At 46.5% G+C, this 8,300-nt stretch overlaps 1 long non-coding RNA gene across 2 annotated transcripts; it reads left to right on the top strand.

The window, feature by feature from the left end:
- The first annotated feature begins 3,942 nt into the window (after positions 1-3,942).
- On the top strand, positions 3,943-7,659 carry LOC119340132. Of its 2 annotated transcripts, XR_005164393.1 has the most exons (6): positions 3,943-4,489; positions 4,609-4,714; positions 4,793-4,862; positions 5,740-5,847; positions 6,570-6,798; positions 7,392-7,659. It is a non-coding gene; the product is annotated as an uncharacterized LOC119340132 (long non-coding RNA). The 2 variants fall into 2 exon arrangements; XR_005164392.1 differs by lacking the exon at positions 7,392-7,659 and having other exon boundaries at positions 6,570-7,355.
- The last annotated feature ends 641 nt before the right edge of the window (positions 7,660-8,300 follow it).

Below are 8,300 nucleotides of genomic sequence, written 5' to 3'. Positions count from 1 at the left end.
CAAAGGTACATGTTGAGTTGGCATAATTCGAGATTAGGTTTTGTCACTCCGATTGTCGGAGAGGTATCTCTGGGCCCTCTCGGTAATACACATCACTTAAGCCTTGCAAGCATTGTAACTAATGAGCTAGTTATGAAATGATGTATTACGGAACGAGTAAAGAGACTTGCCGGTAGCGAGATTGAACTAGGTATTGGATACCGACGATCGAATCTTGGGCAAGTAACATACCGATGACAAAGGGAAGAACGTATGTTATTATGCGGTTTGACCGATAAAGATCTTCGTAGAATATGTAGGAACCAATATGGACATCCAGGTTCCGCTATTGGTTATTGACCGAGAATAGTTCTAGGTCATGTCTACATAGTTCTCGAACCCGTAGGATCCACACGCTTAAGGTTTCGATGACAGTTATATTATGAGTTTATGAGTTTTGATGTACCGAGGGAGTTCGGAGTTCCGGATGAGATCGGGGACATGACGAGGAGTCTTGAAATGGTCGAGACGTAAAGATCGATATATTGGACGACTATATTCGGAGTTCGGAAAGGTTCCGAGTGATTCGGGTATTTTTCGGAGTACCGGAGAGTTACAGAATTCGCCGGGGAGTATATGGGCCTTATTGGGCCATACGGGAATAGAGGAGAGAGGCCGAAAGGAAGGAGGCGTGCAGCCCCCCTCTGGTCCGAATTGGACAAGGGGTGCGGCCCCCCTTTCCTTCCTCCTCTCCCCCTCTTTCCCCCCTTCTCCTACTCCAACAAGGAAGGAGGGAGTCCTACTCCCGGTGGGAGTAGGACTCCCCTTGGCACGCCCCTCCTAGGCCGGCCGCCCCCTCCCCCCTTGCTCCTTTATATACGGGGGCAGGGGGGCACCTCTAGGACGACACACAAGTTGATCTACGGATCGTGCCTTAGCCGTGTGCGGTGCCCCCTCCACCATATTCCACCTCGGTCATATCGTCGCGGTGTTTAGGCGAAGCCCTGCGCCGGTAGAACATCATCATCATCACCACGCCGTCGTGCTGACAGAACTCATCCCCGACACTTTGCTGGATCGGAGTCCGGGGATCGTCATCAAGCTGAACGTGTGCTAAACTCAGAGGTGCCGTATGTTCGGTACTTGGATAGGTCGGATCGTGAAGACGTACGACTACATCAACCGCGTTGTCATAACGCTTCCACTTACGGTCTACGAGGGTACATGGACAACACTCTCCCCTCTCGTTGCTATGCCATCACCATGATCCTGCATGTGCGTAGGAATTTTTTTTGAAATTACTACGTTCCCCAACAGATGTGCTCTGGGTCACACTCATTTGGGACACATGCTATGCCTCATCACCGCCAGAAGTCACCCAGAACTGTGGTTCTTTCTGGTAGAGGGATGTTTTGAAGCTATACGATAGTTTTTGCAAGTTGGCTGTGCCACACGTGCGTGCTGGTGATACGGTGGTCTTCTGGCTGGATCGCTGGCAACTTGGAAATAATGTCGTCCTCATGCATCGTCGGTTCCCGAGGCTGCATTCCTATGTGATTGATGATACGATCACCATTAAGGAACTTATGGAGCTGCCTGACCTAACCGACAATTTCCACCTGCCCCTGTCGGCTGAAGCTTTCCAGGAATTCACCCAACTCCAATATTTGCAGCCGCTGATCAACCTTTAGGAGGAAGGGAAGGACATTTCGAAATGGCCATCTAATCCTGAAGAATATCAGTCAAGGATCTACTATATGTCCTGCTTCTCACATATTGTGGTTGATCCCGTATTTAAGTGGATCTGGAAATGTTCATGCACTCTCAAATTCAAGGTTTTTGGCCGGCTCCTTTTGATGGATCGGCTCAACACTAGAGACATGATGCAATGACGTCATTGGAATATCCAAGATGACACATGTGTAATGTGTAATTCTGCCTGTCATGAAGACCGTGCCACCTTTTCTTTGCATGCAACTTCAGTCAGCGGGTCTGGAATTACCTTGACATTTCATGGATTCTTCAACCAAACCAGACTACCTATGAGATGGCTTTATCTGCTAGGAAGGATTTTGGTTTCCCATTTTTCATAGAGGTACTCTTCACTGCCACATGGAATATTTGGACTCAAAGGAATGGGAAGATCTTCATAAATGAGCTGCCTTCCTTCAGATGTTGGAGGAGAAATTTTGTCCATGACATTTCTCTTTTAGCTCACAGAATCAAATGTAAATATAGGAATAGCCTAACCTCCTGGATAGTTGCCCTCCCTTAGTTTCTCTTTGTAAGTATCCTCTTTGTTCTTTTTACTTGTAATTTGTAACCTTGTAACTTCTCTGGTTCTTTTTTTAAATAAAGAATTGTGAGGCTGTTGCCTTGTAGTATATAGTCAAAAAGAAAACACTAGAATTGTGCAGCAGGCACTCGTCAACGACAGATGGATGGAGGACTGCCAAATGGAGATCTCTTTCATGGCAGAAATGCAATGCATGCATCTTTGCCATGCGATGGCGATTGTACACAAAATAGAATCGGAGCAGGATGTTTTCACGTGGATGTGCTCGGCCTCGGGACAATACTCCCTTAAATCTGTCTATAGCAGTCTATGCAGCGTGTGGCCCCAGTCGCCCATGGCTAAGTGTGTTTGCAAAGCCGGGCTCCTCTAAAGTGTAAGCTCTTTGTCTGCCTGGCGATGCAGTACGAGATATGGACGTCAGATAGAAAGGCGAGGCATGGTCTTCAGGATGGAAGTTTAGCATGCTACACTTGCCTGTAGGACAAGGATAATGTTGATCACATCCTCCTGTAGTGCCCGTACGCTCGGGAGGTATGGAACATCACATGGGACACCCCGCAGATCAATACCCCTCTTTCTTTATCCACTGAGAACACCCTAGAGTGGTGGCTACGAGCGAGGAGAAGCTTTCAAGGGGCAGACAGAAGAGGCTTTGACACCACGGTCACTGCGGTCCTCTAGGCTGTGTGGAAACAGAGGAATGCACGAGTCTTCGATAGGGTGGAACAACAAAAAACTCCTTCGAATATAGTCACTTGTACGCTAATAGAGGTAGAAGAATGGTGGCAAGCGGCAGGCGGTGTCGGCGGGTTACAACGATTTGTGAGGAGTTAGGCTGGGTGTAGTTTCGTTGGTGTTGGTGTTGGGTAAAACATGGGTGTCGAATGTTCGCATTTGTGCCGCACTTCTTGTAATTTTGCTTTCTTCTCCTTCTATAAAAATATGGTACGCCTTTGGCATACTCTTGAAAAAAAAACTCCGTTTCCATGTGGGCCTACCCGAAGAGGACTTTGATCCAGCCTTGTTTGCATTGGCAGCATTGATGATGCCATGGGCCGCCCAAGTCGTCGGATAAGGCCACAGGCTCCCCACGGGAGCAAACAGCCAGGGCCTCAGCAACAGCAACCGGGCTGGTTCGGTTTCTCAACCCGTGCGTGTGAGTGTTTTCTGGGAGTTGTTTCTCCCTTTGCTTGTTTGTTTGTTTCACTACGCGGAGTGTGGTTTTACATTAAATTTGCTTTGGAGCTTGGGGGTCTTCTGAAATTGCAGTTTTCTTTAGCTTTGTTGAAGTGCGCTGTCTTGTCATGGTTTCCACGGCAACCATCTGAATTTGCTGCGTAACTCTGTAGTGGATGCAGATGCTACGATACGAGTCAACAGCTTATCCCATTGTTAGAGTCTAGACCAAAATGGAGCTTTCCCGTGCGTTTGGATTTTCGGCTGTTGGATTGGGTGTCCAAACGAGTTCTAGCCGTTGGATCGTGAGATGGATCGATCCGAGCCGTTGGATCTCAGACGAAACGATATGGGCCGTCGGATCAAGGCTGCCCTCCAGTTCATGCCACCGCCTGTAATTACCATACCCCACCGAGGGCATTCTTGTCTTTTCACATGCAGACCTATAAAACCCAGCACGTCCGTGGTGAAACCCTAGCCGCCTATCTCCCTTCCCTCTCTCTGCTCTCACGTCTCTCTCTCCCTCGCCTCTCTCACGCCGCCGTCGACATGAGGAGCGCAATGCGCCGTCTCCGCCCCGTGTTCTTCCTCTGTCCTCCCTTTCTCCAGCCCAAGCCACGACCACACCGCCGCGCCCGCCTTCTCCTCATTGGGAACAAGCAGAGGAGGAGGAGCGTGGGCCGCAGAGACGACGAGGTGGCCGAGCTGCCCGTGGTGTCGTCGCCGTTCCTCATGACTCAGCGGGCCGGAGGTGTGCCGGCCGCAGGAGGAGTGCGCGCTGGGGATGTGGCGGGCCAAGGGTCGCTCGCCAGCGCCGCCCGCTGACCGTCAGATCCGAGTGCAGCCTCTTCGACGACCTCCCGTGCACGCCACCGCTGGCGACGGTGAGGACCTCGCCCTCTGTTCCCCGGGGCCGTCCACTATGCACCGTCAGTTCGACCAAGGAGCGACAGAGGCAGAGGCGCAGGGCGACCAGCGCCCCACGCAGGCACTAGATGCGGCGCTCCTCCGTCTCTCCTCCTTCTGCGTCTGCTGCAGGTACCCCCGTCGCTCGTCCTTCTCCTCCATCACCGCGAGGGGCTTGGCTGCAGTTCTACTCCGGGCCCCCCCTCCCCTCTCTCTCTCTGACCGGCGCTCCCATCGTCTTGGAACTGCAGGAGACGAACATACGTTGCTGGTCGCCGGCTTGGCCTGCAAGAGGATGCTCTCCTGCTCTAACTTGCTCACATGTTAGTGTTTCACCAATGAAGATGTATATTCAAGGTAGATTTCTGATCTGTTAATTTACCATTGAGTTTGTCCCATATGCATATGCGTGCTAATATGGATTTTTGGTAGCAGCCTCTGTCTTCATAAACAACAACTCGTCCTCCCTTCCCCTTGGGACGTGCTGTTTGTGGAGAAGTCTGAGGTGAGACGCTATGTGCCCAAATTTCCTTTTTTTTGTGTCAATTATTAGGTGCCACGTCCCTGTTCTTTCCTAGGCATGAATGGTTGTTTCAGTGATTTGTAGAGAACTCTCAGGTCAACAAGTAATTGTGTTGTTTACGAAGATGTAGACTTGCAGTTGCTGGTAGCTTCACTAGCCGAACATACTTTTTAATCAGTCTTTTTGAAGCCCCTCCGGTAAGATCTTTTAGATTTGAAGTGATTAAACTTTGGTAATGAAACCAAGTACTACCTTGACATACTTGACTCTTTAATTTGGCTTAGCTTCAAATGAAGTGGATGATATACATGAATACATGATGCTTAGCTGTTGGTCGTCTGTGGTGTGCCACTGCAACTCATAGAGGGGAGGAAGGTGAGGCGGATAGGGAGATGGATTTGGGAAGAACAAAGGATGCCATATAGTTTGTTTTGGATCTGATGCCACCGTTCTGTTTTGTTATTAAGTAGAGGTAGCAAGGGAGATGGATAGGGAAGAACAAAGGGTGTTATTTATGACAGGCACTGGAATATAAATAGTATGATGCTATCAGGAGACGTAGCAGAATCCATAGAAACTTAATGAAATAGTTAAAATATCATGATGCCAGTGTCACCCAGGATGATAGTGCACAGTGATTCTTACAGTAAACTGATATGTGGTGCAAGGGATCATACATAGCTGCAAGGGCACCATAAATGCCTTTTAGAGATTATTATTGGAAACTACAGATTCTTTGTACCAATTAATTATTTTAAACAGCCAGTCCCAGTCGTCTACAAGATCCTACTGTATTTGATATATTTATCATGGTTTGTAAATGTGCCCTCAGATCGTATTTCCTATGTTGGTAATGCAGATTCTGACTCGGGAAGTGATTCTGAAAGCGAATCAGAGAAGGTCGGCAGCGCAGCAAGACTTGCGAAGGTGCTTTGGCAATTTTTTACTGGGTGATCCTTCGGTTAAGGTCGGTAGCCCAGTAAGTTCAGCTGTTACTTTGTAGGCGTATTGATCTGAGTTGATTTCGGTTGTGCAACCAATTGAAGTTAACTGGAAGAACCTATACCAGAATATGTTCTGTCTTTTGTTAACCAGCAGCAGATTATGCAGAGCGAAATACGCATTTGGTGAACTGTTTTGTTCCACTAGCTGTTTTTACTGTACCAGGAAATTTACTATGCGCAGATTCTTCTGTGAGATTTTTTATTATTTTGTCATGAAGAAAAATGTTGTGAATCCTTTTTTTGTCAGATTGGTTTATTGAGGCGATTGTAAACGCAGCCCTTACAAAAAGCAAAAACCAACATCCATTTTTCATTTCTTGTCTGAGAAAAGTTGGACCTGATGCTCAAAGGACCTTCAGGTTCAAACTAATAGGGTCACATTTCCAGGAGTAGTTTATCTCACCTAGCTACTTGAGAGGTTACAACGTTTGCTCTTCCACACAGGTTTATTCCTTGTGTAGATTCTTTTCATTGCTTGGCCACGGTTTATTCCAGGAAAGCACATCAAAATTTTAGATATTGTTGTAACTATTTGGCTGCATATTAAATTGTTCGGAAACGAATTGCATTAGAATGTTCAACAGTACGTATATAAATAATGAAAGCCATAATTGCAAAAAGTTGTGTTGGTTTGGTTTACACTTTACTGTTAATTTGTTGTGTAATGTGCCAAATTTCTTTGCAGGTAACTGAAGATAGTTTACTGTTGAGTGAGCCCTTTATATTCTGGCGGAGTTACTGAGAAAGGAGGTAAATGAAGCGCCAACTATTACCAGCAAAAATCAATGTGGAGTTGCAGTTCCATGCTGTCGTCATCATTCAGGGATGGATGACGAGCAGCTGAGTTTGCTGCCATTGGATTCATTAAACGGGAGGTCAATATGGTTGGCTTCTGCACTATGGACTTTGCAAAGGTATAGTAGATGTACTGATAGTCTGATACATTTCTTCAACCTCGGCGCTTTACACGTTCGTTGTTTACTTCGATTGATGGCAGTTCATTTTTTTTGACTTGGTGAACGTTCTCATGGAACTGAAAGTTTCCATAAAAGATGGATATCTTCACTTCATGCCTTACTTCTCTTGCATAGATTGGATACTAATTTTCAGGTGTTCAGGGAAATATTTTTGAACTGGTATATTTATATTTGTTTGTAGCATACTAAGTTAATCTAACTTGGCTTTACTTTAGCCTGCATAAAGTTGGTAAATGACAGTCTTTGCTTTAATTTTCCTGATTCAGAGGCAGGAACTATCATATGATGATATTCTCCTCATATTATTTTCTTTGTTCTCCCTAATTTTAATGCACTACAGAAGGTTGGTTGTCTCCTCACAGATTTTCAGACTGTTGATGGGCAAAACGTTTCTATGGAACACAATTATTACAACACCAAGATCAGATGCTCGGATAGTTCTTGCTATTGCTTCTTTAGGGGTCACACCTTTGCTATTGCTTCAAGTTACCTATATAAATTTGTGGTGATACCCGATGTTCTATGTCCAGGGTTCCCCAGATGCGATTTTTGCTTGATAAAGCTTGCTTGGTCCTGTGGGATGAAGCTCCAATGGTGCGCTGTCACTGTTTCGAAGCTCTTGATAGAATTTTCAGAGATATACTTGCAGTATATGATAGCTCAAGGTCACTCTTCCCTTTAAGAGGAAAGGTTGTTGTTCTTAGTGAAGAAGGTGCTAAGACTGGAATTATTGGAGCTTCTCTTGTGTAATGAAGATGAGTCGACAATGGATGTATGATGACAGATGCTCTCCCGAGTTCATTAATGGTGTGCATACTTTTCTGCTTGCCGCTGAGGCAAACAAGCAGGCGGATGGTTTTATGCCTTGTCCATGTGTTGGCTGTAAGAATGGTCACAGTTACTCTACGTCAAGAACCATTCACGTCCACCTAGTTGAGTCCGGTTTCATGCCTCACTATAATGTTTGGACCAAGCACGGAGAAATAGGGGTTATGTGGAAGACAATGAAGAAGAAGAGGACGACGATGGCTATCCTGCCCATGGGTTCCCTGAATACGATGATACAACAATGGGGGAAGAAGCTGAGCCGGCAATGCAGAAAGAAGCTGAAGAAGAGGCATCAGATGAGCCCGCTGATGATCTAGGTCGGGCCATTGCCGATGCAAAGAGAAACTGCGCAAGTGATCTGGAGAGGACGAAGTTGCAGCGCATGTTAGAGGATCACAAGAAATTGTTGTACCCGAATTGCGAAGCTGACAAAAAAAAGTTGGGCACCACACTTGAATTGCTGCAATGGAAGGCAGAGAATGGTGTATCTGACAAGGGATTTGGAAAGTTGCTGGTAATGATAAAGAATATGCTTCCAAAGGACAACGAAATGCCCGAGAGTACGTATGAAGCAAAGAAGGTTGCCTGCCCTCTAGGGTTAGAGGTGCAAA

This window comes from Triticum dicoccoides, chromosome 7B, assembly GCF_002162155.2.
Source record: "Triticum dicoccoides isolate Atlit2015 ecotype Zavitan chromosome 7B, WEW_v2.0, whole genome shotgun sequence".
Lineage (NCBI taxonomy): Eukaryota > Viridiplantae > Streptophyta > Magnoliopsida > Poales > Poaceae > Triticum > Triticum dicoccoides.
The sequence above is the reverse complement of the archived record's forward strand: the minus strand, read 5'-3'. Positions and strand labels throughout refer to the sequence as shown.